Source organism: Theropithecus gelada, chromosome 2 (assembly GCF_003255815.1).
Source record: "Theropithecus gelada isolate Dixy chromosome 2, Tgel_1.0, whole genome shotgun sequence".
NCBI classification, from domain to species: Eukaryota; Metazoa; Chordata; class Mammalia; order Primates; family Cercopithecidae; genus Theropithecus; species Theropithecus gelada.
The window spans coordinates 126,460,316-126,479,093 of NC_037669.1; positions in this window are offsets into that span (position 1 = coordinate 126,460,316).

An 18,778-nucleotide genomic window follows, 5' to 3' on the forward strand; every position below is an offset into this window, starting at 1 on the left:
TAATTGATAAATTAATCTTTTTGGGGAAATATTTTCATGAGGGTTGTTGGCAGAGCCCACAGTATGTAATGGAGTGAGATGTAAAAGAGCATAGGGAACATGGATAACTCATGTTTTCAAAGAATTAGACCTAGAAAGACAAGACATAGGAAAGCATAGTCAAGGAATGAATTTGTTAGGTTCTTAGAGGCCACACAAAGGAGTAACTAACTAGATGGAAAATTACTAAAAAGATACAAAGGTAACAGGGAAATCCTGAGGATATTGAGCAGGAATGAGACCAGTTGTTAATGTGTTTTTCTGAAACTAGAGAGTATAAAATACTTGAAGATATGGAAACATTTCAAATGAAAAGGACATATGTGAAAGAATTCTCAATGGCCAGTTCTAATCATTTCATCAACATAGAAAACCAATGTCACAGGATTGAAAGTGAGGGCTTCATTTGTTCTGTTACTAAACAAATTCTTAAGAATTTATGTATATTAGGCACAGTGCTGACCATTGAGGATTTGTTGAAAAATAAATGAAACATGCATGATTTCTTCTCCAGTAAAGGAACCAAATTAAAAGATGATAAAATAGATAAATAATACATCTAAAAACAGATAATAAGCTTTGAAATATACTCAGTGGGCTGAAAACAGAAAGGCTGTTGTAATAAGGGTTTGGGCTTTAGAATGGTGACAGAGAATTCCTCTTTGAGCAGTTGAATTTAAAATGAGACTTGAATGATTAGATGAAACTAGTAAAGTAAAAAATGGAAGGAAAGTCATTCCCAGTGAGGACTGCACAGATCAATAAAGGCTTGCCAGTAGAAAAGGGCACAGCATGATGAAAGAACTGAAATGATTTCAGTAAGACTGGAAATAAGTGAGCATGTGAGACTAGGACCTGAGCCTGAAGAAGCAAGCAGGGGTCAGATCATGCAGAACCTTGTACAGCTAGTCATAGAATTTGAATGGTGCTCTAAAGACAGGAATACGACTGTCATATTCTAAGGAATGCCTAAATATTATCTCTTATATTCTAAGAAGATAACTTGGGATATTGTATAGACACTAGCTATCAAAAGGGATAAGAGAAACTGGAAAGAAAAAGCTAAGAAACAATAAGTGTTTCAGGAGTAGACTGTTGGCAGTAGATATGAAAAAACAATAGGCAAATTTGAGATACATTTTGGACCAAATGATGGCCCTTAGGAAGATGATTGATGTAGGGTTGAGCGAAAAGAAGGCATCAGTAACAACTCCTAGATCTGGGGCATAATTACCTGGGTAATTGTGTCATTTAAAGACAGTGAAGATTGTGGATTAGGGGATACATTTGCTAGGGATAGAGGTTTTTAAGGTGAAATCATGGTAACAAAAGAAAAGATAATTTTTGAAACGGAGTAGAGTGGGAAAAAATAGTGAAATTGGTCATCAAGAACGTAAACAATGATGCCAGGTGCAGTGGCTTATGTCTGTAATCCCAGGACTTTGGGAGGCCAAGGCAGGCAGATCACGAGGTCAGGAGTTCAAGACCAGCCTGGCCAACATGGTGAAAACCCATCTCTACGAAAAATACAAAAAATTAGCCAGGCGTGGTGGCACATGCCTGTAGGCCCAGGTACTCAGGAGACTGAAGCAGAAGAATCGCTTGAATCTGGGAGGCGGAGGTTGCAGTGAGCCGAGATTGTGCCACTGTACTCCAGCCTGGGTGACAGAGTGAGACTCCGTCTCAAACAACAACAACAACAACAACAATAATAATAATAATAATAATAATGTAAAAATGTTCGAGTAGAAGAAAAGAAAAGTTTAGTCGTGGAGGCCCAGCTAGCACATTGATGTGACTTTTCTAACAGTGCATGTTAGTTGACAAGGAAGAACTAAGACAAAAGGCTTGGAACCACTTGCTTTGAGGAGGAGCAAAAGTTCAGAATCCAGAAGACAGTTACATTGGGTTGGAGGATTCATTTTTACACTGGAGCACAAAGTAGGGTCAGGAGGAATGAGGAGATGAGAGAGATGAATAGGTGAGAGAAAACTGTTTCAAAGAGGATAATTTCAGAATTTCCTTATGGGAGGTAGAACAGTTATAATATGACAAAGTTCAAATCTGGATGCGATTTTCAGCTGCTAAAAAATAAGACAAGGTGAAAGCTGGTGGTTTTCAGAAAGTCAGGAGACCAGGAGTTTGAGAAAAACAAGTTTGTTCACATATCCTTTCTAAGAACACATAATTGTGAGATATTAAAAACATTTTGTTTGGCTGGGCACGGTGGTTCACGCCTGTAATCCCAGCACTTTGGGAGGCCGAGGCAGGCGGATCATGAGGTCAGGAGTTCAAGACCAGCCTGGCCAACATGGTAAAACCCTGTCTCTACTAAAACTACAAAAATTATCTGGACATGTTGTCGCATTCCTGAAATCCCAGCTACTCAGGAGGCTGAGGCAGGAGAATTGCTTGAACCAGAACCTGGGAGGCAGAGGTTGCAGCAAACTGAGATCATACTACTACACTTGAGCCTGGGCTACAGAGCAAGATTCTGTCTCAAAAAAATAAAACAAAAAACAAAAGGGTTACAATTAAAAAAGAGAAAACAGATCATAAACCACCATTAAGTACATAGTCTACCTCATGAGACTGATGACCACATAGAAAGCAAAATTTCAAGAACACATGGAAAGCTCATCTGCTCCCTAAATAATTATCTTCTAGTGGTCAGGTTTTTTATAACCTTACACCATTGAAGTTTCATTAGTTTGACTTTAGGGTCTCCTGTTACTAAAATGAAAAAACTTTCAGTCTTATAATACTTTAAGCTATGTCACCTATTTATACTTTAAGGTGAGCAGATAACAGATTATGGAGGGGAAGCCAGTTTTTTTGTAAGGACATGAGTATGAACTACTGTATATGACTTTCAAGAAAATGTATCTGCTTTACTGTTTTACAAAATCATCTCTCTCCTTTTCTCCTTACGTTCCCTTTCTTTTTTTTCTTTTTTTTTTTTATTCCCACTCCTCTTTATCCTTTGCATTAGTTTCTTATTAGTCGTGTTACTTCTACTTGTAATAAATTTCCATAAACCCTTCTGAGGGTTACAAGGCTTGTAGGGTTAACATCAAGGTGATGACAGAATTGCGTTTCTTCTAAAACCTCTACAGAGATTCCATTTGCCTGTCTTTTGAACTTTTAAAGCCTACCTGTATTCCTTGGATTATAGTCCCTTTCCCTATCTTCAAATACAGCAGCATAGCACCTTCAAATCTCTTGACCTCTGCTTCTATGGCTGCATCTCATTTGTCCTTGCCTCCCTTTTTCTCTTGTAAGGACTTTTGCACACAGATAATACAAGCTAATCTTCCTGTCTCAAAATTCTTAATCTGATCACATATGCAAAGTCACTTTTGTCATGTAAGGTAACATATTCACAAACTCAGTATACTACGATGTAGACATCTCTGGAGAGGGACTGGTTATTGTTCTGCCTACCACACCATCTCACCACATGTCCAAAATTATGAAAGTTACACCATTCTGAAGGTACAGAGGCACCTCCGAAGAACACGTGTTGGCAAAATGTCTATCATTACTTACTAATTGTCAAATACTTATTATCTGGAATTATTCTAGAATAAGACCGTAGATTCTGCTAATAACAACAACAACAATAATAATTAATATTTGTCAAATAATTATTATGTACAGTTATTCTTCTCAATCCTTTTCCAAATATAATTAATTCTTAGAAAAAGAAATGCTCATATTTCTATATGTGTATATCATTTATCTTTGTAATCATTATATATGTATTCCATCTCTCTCTGTCATCTATCTGTTAATTTATCCATTTTCATTCCGTCTTTATCCATTATAAAAATAATTACCACCTAGAAGTAATTTGGGGTCAGTATATACTACATTGTGTTCCACTTGTATCAATAATAGACAATATATTTTGCTATTTAGGGAAGATAACTTTGGGATCATTTGGTTCAATCACTTCATCTGGTAGGCCTGCATAGCAGGAGTGAAAACAAAGAAATAATTTGCTAATAGTCATATAGCTACTTACTCGTTGCTTCTTATGACCATTTTAACTAACTTTGGGGTTAGGGTAGAAATAGTTTAGAAAAATCATACTTTAGAAAGGCATTAAGTTATAAGTAATAATAGCTAGATCTTCCAGAAAAATAGAATACAGGAATTACAAGCATTAGATTTGTTCTTTTTTCAAAAAATTTCAGAAATGAATTTGACTTTGGCATAAGCTAGGGGTTTATATATTATAATAAATAGTAGAAAACAAGTTATGTATTATGGATTTAACTATACACTAAATGAACAGAGACTAAATTCAACTGAAACAATTGTCTTTTATTGGGCCAAAGATTACTTATATTTAACTACTATGAAAGAATATAATTCAGCATGTCAAAGAAAATTTTGTCTCTATTCTTTGTCACTACATGTGGTAAGGCTAGTTACCAATAACTTTTCTCAATTTTAGTTTGCCTGTCAATAATGTGAATATAATAATGCTGTTGTTGTTGTTGTTGTTGTTTGTTTGTTTTTTGCTATAGGATCTCACTCTGTTGCCAGGCTGGAGTGCAGTGGCGTGATCTCGGGTAACTGTAACCTCCGCCTCCCAGGTTCAAGCGATTATCCTACCTCATCCTCCCGAGTAGCTGGGATTACAGGCGTGTGCCACCACACCTGGCTTATTTCTGTATTTTTAGTAGAGACAGGGTTTCACCATGTTGGCCAGGCTGATCTCGAACTCCTGAGCCTGCCTCGGCCTCCCAGAGTGCTGGGATTACAGGTATGAGCCACCATGCTGGGACAATAATTCTTCTTTTAAAAGATTTTTGTACAGAATAAATCAGATAAAGATTGTGGAGGGTGTTATGTAAATAAATATTATAGTATGTATTATAATTACAACAACTACTACTACCATAGCTGCTACCAAAATAATATAATTTACTAAATAGGTAGCTGAATAGATTGATGACATTAAACAAATCTGCTCTTAGCCTGCATTAAAAAAATATTGATTGAACACGGGTAATGAAGATATTTGAATTCCAGTACAATTCACTTAGATTTTTATACTGTGAACTTTTAGTATCCACATTAGTGTTTTGTTTTGTTTTGTTTTTAAAGTGAATAATTATCTAGAAATACTAAAAATTGAATATAGATGCAAAGAAACTGATTAGGAAACAAATGGCAGAATCTTGGAGTGATTTAATAATTAACTGAACAGTGGAATACAATAAAAAGTTTCTTCAAAAAATTAAAAATAGAACTACTATATGATCCAGTAATTTCATTTCTGAGTATATTTTCATAGTAAATAAAATCAGTATGTCAAAGAGATGTCTGCACTCCCGTTCTCTGCCATATCTTGGCTATTATGTCCAAGAGTGAGTATGAGTGTGAGTGTGAGTATACTATTATGTGTATGAGTAATGTTACTCATAATAGCCAAGATATGGAATCAATATAAATTTATCAATATAAATGTACATTGATATACTAATGTATCAATGAATAAAGAAAATGTGGTATATTATACAATGGAATAATATTTCACATTAGGAAAGAATATCCTGGATATTTTAAAAATATTTCTCTCAATTAAATGTAATTATATATCCTTTGACCAATATATCTTTATCCTCCCAACCCACTAGCCACCAAAGCCTCTGGTAACCACCATTCTACTCTCTACTTCTGTAAGATACAATATTTTAGATGCCACATGTGAATGAGGTCATGCAGTATTTGTCTTTCTGTGCCTGTTGGTCAAAGGATATAACTACAGTTAGGGAGGAAAAACAGATTTTAAATGTCCAGAATAGACAAATATATGAGACAGAAAGTAGATAAGTGATTGCCCGGGGCCATGGGGTAAGGGAGAAAAGATAGGGAAGAGGAATGGAGAACCAATGCTAATGGTTATGAAGTTTCTTTTATGGGTGATGAAAATGTTTTAAAATGGTCTGGGGTGATGGTTGAATGACTGTTGTGAACATACAAAAATCCATGGGATTATACATTTTAAATGGATAGATTGCATAATATGTAAATTATATCTCAATAAAGCTGCTGAGTCTTTTAAGACAAATATTCTGTTATTTGCAACAAGATAGATAACATGGAAGGCATTATGCTTAGTGAAGTAAAGTGGGCACAAAAAGACAAAGATTGTGTGATTTCAGTTATATATGAATCTAAAAATAAAAATAAATCAAACTCATAAAAACAGAGTAGAAATGTGGTGAACAGGGGCTGGGGCTAGAAAAAGAATAGAGAGATGGTTTAAGGGCACAAAGTTCCAATTAGACAGGAAGAATAAGTTCTGGAGATCGGTTATACAGCCTGGTGATTAAAATTGATAACAATGTATAGTATACTTAAAAGTTTCCAAGATGATAGATTTATCTCATTAAAGGTAGAAGGATAGCTAGCCACTATTCACTCATTTGCAAAAAAATACATTGAGACAATTTACATGTATATCTAAAATTAAGATTTATAATTTATTTCATTAATTAAAATTTTAGGTTTTTTCTTTTTTTATTCTTTAATAGTTTTGCCTTTCATAGCTGAATTTACCAAGTACTAATCTTTTTCTTCATATTAAGCTAAAAATGCACATTAATTTAAAGGGATAAAGTTCTGATCACAACATGATAATTATGTTAGATGATTAATATGTTTATTAGCTATATTTAGTCATTTCACAATGTGTGTATACATATCTCTCTCAAAATATCACATTTTATACCATAAATATACATAATTGATCTTTCAATCAATTAAAAAACATTAATAAAACAAACTGGACAGAAAGCTGATTGAAAGAAAGGGTGACCATGGTAACTGAAGTGAATATAGGTAAGTAGAAAATTGAATATAAATAAGTAGTTTAATTAGAATTATAAAAAAGTAGTTAACACACTCTTTATGTGTTAATTTTAGTAATAAATCTAGAAAACTAGAACTATATTTCATATGTAAAATATTTAATTAAATCTTACTCATCTTATTCACCATATAAAAATTAAAAGAAGGAGCAGGTGTGCTTTACTGATTATTCTCTTTTACTGTAATTGATGTGAAGTTTTCCAAGAACTTTAATGTTGGAAAAGCTCAAATTTGTTTCTTCAGGACATTGTGAACAAATACAAGTCAAAGCTAAGTGATTCTGAAATAGAATGAATGGATTAGTTATTAGAGTGTCTACTAGGAACCTAAAATGAAAGCAGCATAAATATCACTGAGGAAGTAATGCTACCACAGTATCAATGTTATGCTTAAAACATTCCTTCCAAATAGGGTGTAACTCAATATGGTGTGTCCTTTTCTCAGCTTCCCATGGGGTGTTATATGGTAAGAAACAATACAACTATCAAAGTTACATTATTCCCTTTGCAAAAATAATAAACTAAACTCTGTTAACATAAGTGTATTTGTTTTATGATGCTAAAAGTTTTATATTTCCAGAATGATAAAATTGGTTTATAAAAGCAAAGAGTAATGCAGTTATCACATTTCATGGGGAAAAAAGGCACTATAACACAGAAGTCAGTCGTGCTTTCATACTTTAGTCAAGCTATGCCTCTGCTTTTTACCTATACAATTTCCTTGAGAGTTAGCAATCTATACTTATTTTTATTATGCTATCTCATTAAAGATAAAAGGGTAGCTAGTCACTACTCACTAGTTTGAAAAACATATATTGAGACAATTTACATGTATGTATAAAAGTAAGATTTATAATTCATTTCACTAATAATTCATTATAGGGTTTTTTTTTTCATTCTTTAATAACCTTTGCCTTTCATAGCTGAACTTACAAAGTACTCATCTTTTTCTTAGTATTAAGCTAAAAATACACATTAATTTAAGGGGATAAGTAAAGTCTGTTAATTAACAAAATGAAAATGTAAACGCTAGCTTACTAATTTCAGGGAAAAGCCATCTGAATATTATTTTAAGTGAAATTTGAAACACATACCATATGTTTAATCACAAGACATAAACAGCATGAAATGCAAAACTTTTCATTATTCAGGTACACAAGAAACATTTTATTCAATGAATATTCTTACACTAGAGATTGAAAATTCATAGAGAATGTAGTTATTATTCTCCATACTACCTGAAATTAAAAACAATTCTCCCCACATGCTGGCCATAGAAACTAGAATCCTTCTTCCCCAAGTAAGGTCATACAAACCAGTTTCTTTTCCCAAGAGGCAGCCATAAAACTTAAAATATTCTCCTTAAAAACTGGCTAATACAAGATTATCTGAGCTAGCATGTTTCACTGTAGGTCATAAGACCCCCATTTCAGCAAGGGCTCCACCCCACACCCAGAGGGAAGAAATGTATGCTCAGAGAGGTAGGAAGAATCTACAACAAAAGGCCTTGCTGGGTTTCCCTACTGAGTCAATTAGCATTAGATCATGACCTTTTCATCCAATCATATTTCTACATAGCTTTCCATATTTTGTTAAATCTAATGATGAAAATAGATAATGCCCTTGTATCTTTGGGTCTTCATTCTGAAGGATCTCTGTATATACACTAAATCAATTTGTATGCCTTTTATCCAATTAATCAATCTGCTTCATGTCAGTAATTTTTCAGCAAACTTTCTGGTGGCCAAAGGTCTTTGCCCTCATGGTCCAAAACTAAATATGCGTTCTAATTCTTAATGAAAATAAACTCACTCTTCTTTATTTTTTTTTCCTTTTCTTCTCAAGACAAAACATGATTGTGTTGGAAAAGGAACCTCTCTCTCTCTCTCTCTTTCTCTCTCTCCTCTCTTCACAGTAAAACAGTATTTACATATAGGATACTTTTATTATTGTTTAATTCAAATCAAAATAGCTTCATATCCATATATCCATTCATTTAACTATTAGAATAATGAGAATGATAATAATGGCTCTAGATAACTTAGAGTATATGTATGAGCAACTTAGAGTATATGTATGAATTTTTTATAGCAACAACTATGAGAAGTTTTTTTTTTCTTTTTAAATAACCATTTGACAGAAGACAGTCTTATAGAAAGGTTATATAATGTATCCATAGTCATATAACTAGTTTTAATCAAATTACAGATTGAAATTGAAACTGTTTGATTCCAAAATGAATACCTAGAACCCCATATTATGTTAATGAGGTATTTATTTGTGGGAAAAATGGAAATGATGCTGTAGCATGGAAAATGATGGTGGGGGACTAAGTTAAATTGTAAAAAAAAGAATCCTGCAAATCTTATGCAGGCAACCACTTTTTAAAAGTGTTCATTTAAATGTGCTTTATATTCTACTGAAAATAAAAATTTGAATCAGAATCTGCATTCATCATGACTGAGAAATCACTTGTGAATTTCAGCAACAAGTGTGGCATTCATTAAAGTTTCAAAAAGTCTTGTACTTTAGTAATACAATATGTAATCCTTTCAGCCCATTTCACAGTGGTTCTCACGTGTCCTCTTAAATTGTCAGTAGTACTCTGGAGACAGGAAATAACTTCTTTATGAAAAACATCCATTCAACATACATTGCTTAATCTAAGTGATTTTTCACTATAGATTTTTCATTATAATTACTAACAGGTCTTACTATTATTATATCTATTAAAAATTCTCACTATTATTATAACTACTAATAGTTCTCACAGTGCCAGCCAACACCCTTAGTGTTAAACATACAGTTATGTATCTTAAATAAAGCAAATGAAGCAAACCTTTCCTGGAGTACTGCTATTTCTAGCAAATTTTGTTATGTTATTTGATATCACTCATGATACAAAAAGTTTATGACAGCAAATGAACTGATTACTAGAACACCTGGTTAACTAACTTGAGTTATCAACATTACTATTGTACTTTTATTTCCTGTATACAATGTGAATTCTTGTTGAGCAGAAATGAAGTCTTACTATAATTACCTGTTTTTCGACTCTTCAGATCATAATTTGTACAAACTTAGGTTTAGTAAATATTTATTGAAAAAATAATTCAACCAACAGACTAAGTTGTTATGACACTGAAAATTGCAGATAAATAAAAGGGATGCTTAATTTGGAATCAAATCTCTACCTATGAATCCCTACCCTCTCATTTACTAGTTTTTGAATGTCAGATCAATTATATATATTCTGTGATTCTCTGTTTCTAATCTAATAAATGGCATCACCAAAGCTACATCTCAAGGTTACTAGTGAGCATCAAATGAGAAAATGCAGGCAAAAATATTTTTCTAAGTTTGAAGTTGTGATTATGAATGTTTTAGTTCTTACTTATTTTTATAACGCGTAGAAATAACTCAAGCTGTTTTGTCACTACAGTTTTAAAGCCATGAGTCAGTCTCCTAGTATATACCTGACAAAGACGACATGGTACAATATAAAACAAAATTAAGGAATTTAGGCTTTCGTTTTGACAATGACAGGAGACAGACAAATTCATAGGCAGACAGGGACAGGTTCCTGGTGAAACTGACCTTCAGGCCAAGGATAGTCTGAAGCCTGAAAACCGAGCTGCCAGTTTCAGATAGAGTCCACGACCAGAATGAGAACTTCCATCGTTATCTTACCCACTCTCTCTCGATTGATTTCTTCTGAGTAATGGATGCCCTTTAACCAATTGAATGGTGCCTTTTCCAAGCCCACACATGGGTCCATGCATTCCCCCATTCTAAGCCCTAAAAACCCCACACTCAGTCTCACAGAGGGCAACCCACTTTTGGGTCCCTTCTTGCTGCTGAGAGCTTGCTGAGAGCTTTCTTTCTGCAGCTCCATAAAATTCTACTCTGCCTTACTCACTCTCTGGTGTCCATGTACCTTATTCCTCTTGGTGGTGAAACAAGAACCCAGAACTTGTAGAATTGTGGAAGTCAAAAAGCTGTAATGCTCTTTGCTCGCCAAGCTACAGATGGCAGGAGTAAAAGAGCCTTAACACTCCCTCCAGCTCACCAAGCTGTGGGAGCGAAGAAGCTGCTGAGTGCCACTCCCTCCTGCTCACTGAACTACAGGAGGGAAAAAGCCGCAAGATTTCAACTTTACCATTACAATTTTTTTTCCTTACTGATACCTTTTTTCTCTCTGAAACTTAGATTTTTTTCATTTGTGACATAAGAATGGAATACTGTAATACTTCTATAGATTCTCCATTTTGCCAGGTTCTTTAGGATTCTTCAAGATGCACGGTGATGTTAAATTAAATTATATTAAATATACTCGTTTTATAAATGTGAACACATCATTGTGACTGTACAATTTTTACACATGCTTTTTAAAATATAATAATATAAATTTATTTGAATGATATCAGTGTGGTCCATTTTCATCTTTTGTTTTGTGATGCACCAAATATAACTCATTTGATACTCACTGGATGTTTATTGTAGTGATGCTGCCAATATTGTATATATACAGATATTCTTTTCTATGTCTTTCAATGATGCTTTTGTGAGAACCCATATTCTCAGTATCAGAAAAGTTTTGCCTCTTATGAACAACTGGTGTTAATTTTTTGACAGTGCTTTCAACATTACATCTAATCATGCATTTCTCTTTCTTTTGACTGCTAATACTATTATAGCCAAATATTTAGTTTGCATTCAATAAGCATCATAGAAATTTATGAAGCATATTTTTGTAAAACAAATATTTTATTATTTTGGTTATTACTTTTTTTCTCTTTTCTTTTTAACATCTTCGTAAGTGTAAATGTGTGTATCTATGGTAAATTCTGTTTCTTAGTTTCTTTTCCTATTCTCATTTTATTTTATATTTACTTATTTGCACGTCTATGTGTAAAAACATGGTAAACCAGCTCAGTATCATTTGGCAATTACAACATTCTATCCTGACTTCCATAAACCACTTATGAAAATCAGTCTTGGTTACCCTTAATTTTAGATCAAAGCAAAGTGATTGTGCTTGATGATTTATTGTATTTTAGATTGTTTTGACATTTATTAATCTCTCTTTTTTATATATATAATATGTCGACGTTTATACTTTCCATCATCCTGGAGCAAATCTCTTTTTGTTAATTATTATTATCTAGAGTAATTATGAGTTTCATGGGATTTTGACAACTATAATAAAATACATTTAAGAATGCAAATGATTGGAACATATTTATGGCAACACATATTCTCAAAAATAAATTTTAAATTATACATACTTTCTTAATTTTTTTCTAAATGAAAGAATAATTCATCAAGTGAATAAAATGGTTACAAGGAAAACAGAAATAAAAATTAGGCAATAGATAAAAGCTAGATTTCTCTAAATGTACCCTGTTTTGTAGGTTTGGCATAGGAGTTGTATAAAAATTTTGCATAATTATAAAACAAAATTATATCAAAGTAGAAGAAAAAAGAGCAATTCCTAAACGCTATGAGCAAAATAGAACACATAAACTTGAATTGGTGGCTTTGTCATGAAGAGAGGAAATCCTGCAAGTGAGCTTAAAGCTATTCTTTTCACAAATAATAATTTTTAAAAAGCAGTTAGAAGTTTATAATAAATAAAACAAGCATTTACAAATTAGTCTGCTGCCATGATTACAAATTTCAATAGACTTCACTAAGATCAAGAAATACAATCCTTATGTATTAATTAAGCGTATATGTATGGGTGTGCATTTCACACAATGATGGGGGATGCCTTTAGGGGCTGTTATGTTTTCAGATGCCTTAGGAACACCAAGATGAAGAATTTCAGGAGATAATTGGATATACAGATTTGATACTGAGAAGCAATTTTGGAAATGGAGGGAGGGATTTGGTAATCTTATGTAAAGTCATAGAAATTGAGAGGGGAAGTGCAGTTTGAAGAAAAACAGATCAACATAAAATCCTTTGAAAACAAAAATTTTAAGGCATGAACAGAAAAATAACTAGTTAAGGAGAAAGAGAAGGGATGTTCAAAAATATTTAAATTACAGGATTTTCAACAGCTTTCTACGAGAAAGATAAAAAGCATTGTATCTTTTATAGAGGAGGGCAGGGCTGATTTTTGACATAGTATTTAAAGCATTTGAAAAGTAAACCTTGAAACTGAGTTCAGCCAAAATGAGCTGGGTGCTTGAATTTTAAAAGGTAACTATGTTTATAATTTTGAAAAATTATTTTATTTTTAATTGAAAAATAATTGCATTTATTTATGGGGTACAATGTAATGTTATGATAAAAGTGTATTTTATGACATGATAATTAAATCTGTCTAATTAATGTATCTGTCACTTTATATACTTATCATTTCTTTGTGGTGAGAGCATTTGAAAATCTACTTATAAAAATTTTGAAATATACAATATATTATTATATGTAGTCATGACACCATGTAATCGATGTCGAAAACCTATTTTTTCTCTCTTACTGGTATTTTGTACCCTGTGACTAACATTTCCCGCTTCTTAATCCATCCCAGTTCACCTCACTTTCCATTCTTCACCCCATCCCCTATTCCACCACCATTCTATTTTCTACATCTCTCAGCATGACTTTTTGAGATTTTACGTATAAGTCATGTCATGCAGCATTTGTCCTCTTATGCCAGGTTTATTTCAGTTAGCATACTCTCAGCATGTTGCGAATGACAGAACTTCCTTCTTTTTAAAGGATCAGTAGTATTTTATTGTGTATATATTATGTCAGCATTGCCTTAAAAATATGATATTAATGCACAGTGACTTAATCTTTGAAACTATTCAGTAAAATATAAAAGAAAAATACCTCAAGACCATCTGCAGGTTAAGAATTCAAAGCTAAATAGAGTGGAGGTGGCTCACTTTCATATTTCACTGAGATAAGCAGTTTTGTGATCAATGTCTTCTAGTTTACATCTTGATTTCTTTGTTGCAGGATGTTCAAATTCACTTGAGCATCTTTCGGTATATAAAATAATAATGAATTTTGTATTTATAGATTGAGATATGACTCCAACCTGTCTTATTAACAATTTATTATGGATCTTTAATGTATCTTATCATCAATTAAAAATTACTTACAGTTCCATAATCATACAATTTTTTTATTAGGGGTATTGGCACTTGCTGACGTTGCACTCCAAAATGAAAGCAAAGCAAAGCAAAGCTAAGCAAAAGAGAATAAGACTATTGGAAATCACTGGATTTGTAGATGAAATTGAATTCTGTTCTCAGATCAATATTACTGAAAAAGCTAGGAAACATTTCCTTTATAGAATAATAAATGCTATGGTAAATTAATTTAAAATATTAAATACATAGCACACTCGAACTTAATCCTTCCCTTGCAAGGCAGTCAGTTTTTAAGTTCATATGTTTGTAAAAATACCATAATATCACAAGGCTAACAGTCACTACAACATAAACTTCATAACTACATACCTTATCCACAAATATCTGCTCCCATTAGCCACATTCAGAAACTAAATGGTCTACTAATGGTCTGAATTCCCAGCAGCCATAATGTGGATCTTTTCCCCCCAGTTATTCTCTTATACACAAAGAAAATGCTTTTATTAACTTATCTTGAATTTATATAATTATTTTACCTTGTTTCTCAATAAAATATATTTGAAATAGCTTACAAAATATATACAATAAAGTAAAAATGTAATTAAAAAAATCATATGATGGATAAAAATAAGGGCATAGATTGTTACAATTTATACTGAATGCCATTTCTAAGGAAGTTGAAAAATGTTACAAATCTTTGGGATTTGTAACCAGAAATCATAAAGTAGTATGTATTAATGGTTGACTCATTTTACACCCATAAGATAAAAATAAGCCAGCTAATGAGCAGAAGCGCATTTTCCCCTAAGAATCCTCATGAAATAGTTATTATACTGTGTTATAATGTTTTCTAGTGATAAGACTGAAGGAAGTAAAGGAAATAAAGCAGACAGCATCAAAGAGTCTTTGTAACATCTTGGTGAGGCAGAGTTCAGCATATTTGAAGCACACTTGACTTTAAGTAGCAGCTTTCTGATCATGTGGCTGAATCCAAGGATTCTTTTTCACATAATCTCCAAAAGGACAGACTGTATTTTTTTCAGGATATATTTTCTACATAGACTTTTTTTTTTTTTTCCAGCACAGCTTTTGCTAAGGCTTGAGCTATAGTAAATTCAATGTTAGAACCCTGACAAGAGAGTATACTCTACTACTACTCTCTTAAGGGTTTTCAGGTTAGGTATGAAAGTATCAATAACAAATAGGTCTTCTTTAACTGAACTGATATATTGTTCACCTGGAAAGGTTCCCTGATAATTTAAGTGAGGAAAAAAAAAAAAGATAAAATATTGGGTAGCATAATCTAATTATTTTAAATAATAATAATAAATTAATGAACAATTATATGTATTTAAAACTTAAATGCTTAGCAGGATATGCAGTGACTGAAAACTCAGTATCTCACAATAGAAAGGTGACAGATGCTCTTTATATTTTTCTCTTAACTGATTTTTTAAAAATATTATGATGGTTTATATACATTTTATTCTGGTTGGTTATATTAGTTATGATCACATAATCATTGTAATATAGTATGATCCATGGTAAAATGATAAATTTAAGGTTACTAAGTAGAAATTATTATTGAAAATAGGGCAGATATTTACATATATGATTAAGAATTAGTTTGAGGAAATATGCATCAATATTCTACAACTTGTCTGGACATGGTATATCATGCCTGGAATCCCAGCACTTTGGGAGGACCAGGCAGGATTATTACTTGAGCTTGGGAGTTCAAGACCAGCATGGGCAACACAGGGAGATCCCATCTTCACAAAACATTAAAAATAATAAAATATTAGCTGGGTTTGCTGGCCCATCACTGTGGTTCCAACTGCCCTAAAGACTGAGCTGGGAGAATCCTTTGAGCCCCAGAGGTCTAGGCTGCTGTGAGCCATGATTGCACCACTGTACTCTAGCCTTGGAAACAAAGCAAGATTCTGTCTGAAAGAAAGAAAGGAAGGAAGGAAGGAAGGAAGGAAGGAAGGAAGGAAGGAAGGATTCCAAAACTTATGTTTGCCGGTTTTAGGGCAGGAGTAGTACAGAATGCAGAATGCTTAGCTTCATGATAACTGTGTCCTCAGTCTAGATATTTGCAACTGAATAAAACCTAAGATAAAGCAAAATGTTGTTGTGATATCACTAGAAAAAACAATTATAACTTAAATTTCTTGTTTTAAGTAAATCTTTCTGCATCTCCATGGAATTTTAAAATAATTAATTTCTTCCCATATATATTTTTATTTTTATTTGCAAGTTGCAATTTTGTATATTTTAGAAGGAATGTGTCTTCATTATTACAGGGATCTTTAACTGGAAACAAATGTGTTAAAATTAATTATACAACTTACTTTACGTACTTTAAATTTCTTTTTAGGAGGGTAAAATATATAATTCCACTCCGATTATGCTGTTTAACTTTTCTTACTTTTAAATCTTAGCATTTAATATGGCTTTTCAAGTGTCTGAACACAAAATATTAAAAATATTAAGTCATACATTTAATCCTTTCTTGTCTAGTATCATTTTCATATCACATTATGTTCTATCCATCTTTTTCTTCATTGGTAATATTTAGTATTGGTTGTTCAATGATTTTTTTCATTTCATTTCTCCATAACAAAGGGAAAGTGCTGTAAAAAGTATGGTGGCCTAAATTTTATCCTAAAAGTATTGTACAAGTATGGATAATATCCACAATATATCCACAATATTTGATGACTATTTCTGATTAAGTTGTTTATTAACACTGAGAATCTTTACAGAAATTGCTGCTAACTACATTTTTTAATTTTAAATTTCTTACAATGTACACCAAGTGATATTTTAAACTATTACTGAATATACTTGAAAAGTGAATCAAATTTATGAATACTTGACTTACTCATGAAGAATTGGTCTTGATATTGTGTTCTCATTTACAAAGGCTTTATAAAACCAAGTATAGAGTAAGGCAGTATCTTATCCAGCAAATGTTCAAATAGACCTTTGATACCTTAGTCAAAAGAGAGTGACTTACAAAATATGCCGGGTCATGAAGTTAAAAATATTACATTAAGAAATGTTATTTTTTTTAATTAATTTATTATTATTATACTTTAAGTTGTAGGGTACATGTGCATAACGTGCAGGTTTGTTACATATGTATACTTGTGCCATGTTGGTCTGCTGCACCCATCAACTCGTCATTTACATCAGGTATAACTCCCAATGCAATCCCTCCCCCCTCCCCCCTCCCCATGATAGGCCCCGGTGTGTGATGTTCCCCTTCCTGAGTCCAAGTGATCTCATTGTTCAGTTCCCACCTATGAGTGAGAACATGTGGTGTTTGGTTTTCTGTTCTTGTGATAGTTTGCTAAGAATGATGGTTTCCAGCTGCATCCATGTCCCTACAAAGGACACAAACTCATCCTTTTTTATGGCTGCATAGTTATTAACATGATAGTTTCTCTGTGCTTAACCTCGTTTGAAGAATATATTTTATTAACTTAATATTATTATTTTTTAGTTGAAAAACTGGCATTTATCACTCACCGCAGCAAGAGAGAAGACACACCCCGGCCATCTTTGTAGCTATCAGAAGTAATGTGATATAGGATTTGGACTTTGGGCCATGATTGTGCCACTGCACTGTAATGCCTAGCAGTGGGATTGTCGAATGATATGGTGGCTCTATTTTTAGTTTTTTGGAGAACCTCCAAACTGTTCTCAGCAGTAGTTGTAGTAATTTATGTCTATATCAACAGCATACAAAAGTTTCTCTTTCTCCATATCCTTGCCATTATTCATTATTGCCTGTTTTTTGACAAAAGCCATTTTAACAGTGGTGTGATGATAACTCATTGTAGTTTGACTTACATTTTCTCTGATAATCAGTAATGTTGAACACGTTTTCATATACTCGTTTGCCATTTGTATGCCTTATTTTGAGAAATGTCCATTCTGATCTTTTGCCCAGTTTTTAAATTGCATTCTTAGATTTTTTCCTATTGAGTTGAACTCCTTATATATCCTGGCTATTAATCCCTTGTCAGATGGACGGTTTTCAAATATTTCCTCCCATTGTGTGAGTTGTCCCTTCAATTTGTTGATTGTTTCCTTTGCTGTGCATAAGATTTTTAACTTGATGTGATTCTATTTGTCCATTTTTACAGTAATTGCCTGGGCTTATAGGGTATTACTCAAGAAATCTTTGCCCAGATCAATGTCCTAGAGACAATTCTCAATATTTCCTTTTAGCAGTTTCATAAGCTGACGCCTTAGATGCAAGTCTTTAATCCATTCTGATTTGATTTTTGTACGTGGTGAGAGATAGGAGTGTAGTTTCATTCTTCTGCATGTTAATACCAAGTTTATCCAGTACAATATATTGAGGAGACCATCCTTTCCCCAATGCATGTTATTGACAACTTTATCAAAGATAAATTCACAGTAAATGTATGGATTTGCTCCATTGCTCTGTGTGTCTGTTTTTATGACGGTACTAAGCTATAGTAATCATTGGTTACTATTGCTCTGTAGTCTAATTTGAAATCATGTAATGTGATTCCTTCAGTTCTGTTCTTTTCACTCATGATAGATTTGGCTATTCTGGGCCTTTTGTAGCTCCGTATAAATTTTACGATTGTTTTTTCTATTTCAGTGAAGAATGTCATTAGTATATTGATAGGAATTTCATTGAATCTGTAGATTGCTTTGGGTTGTATGGATACTTTAACAATATTAATCTTCTAGTCACTG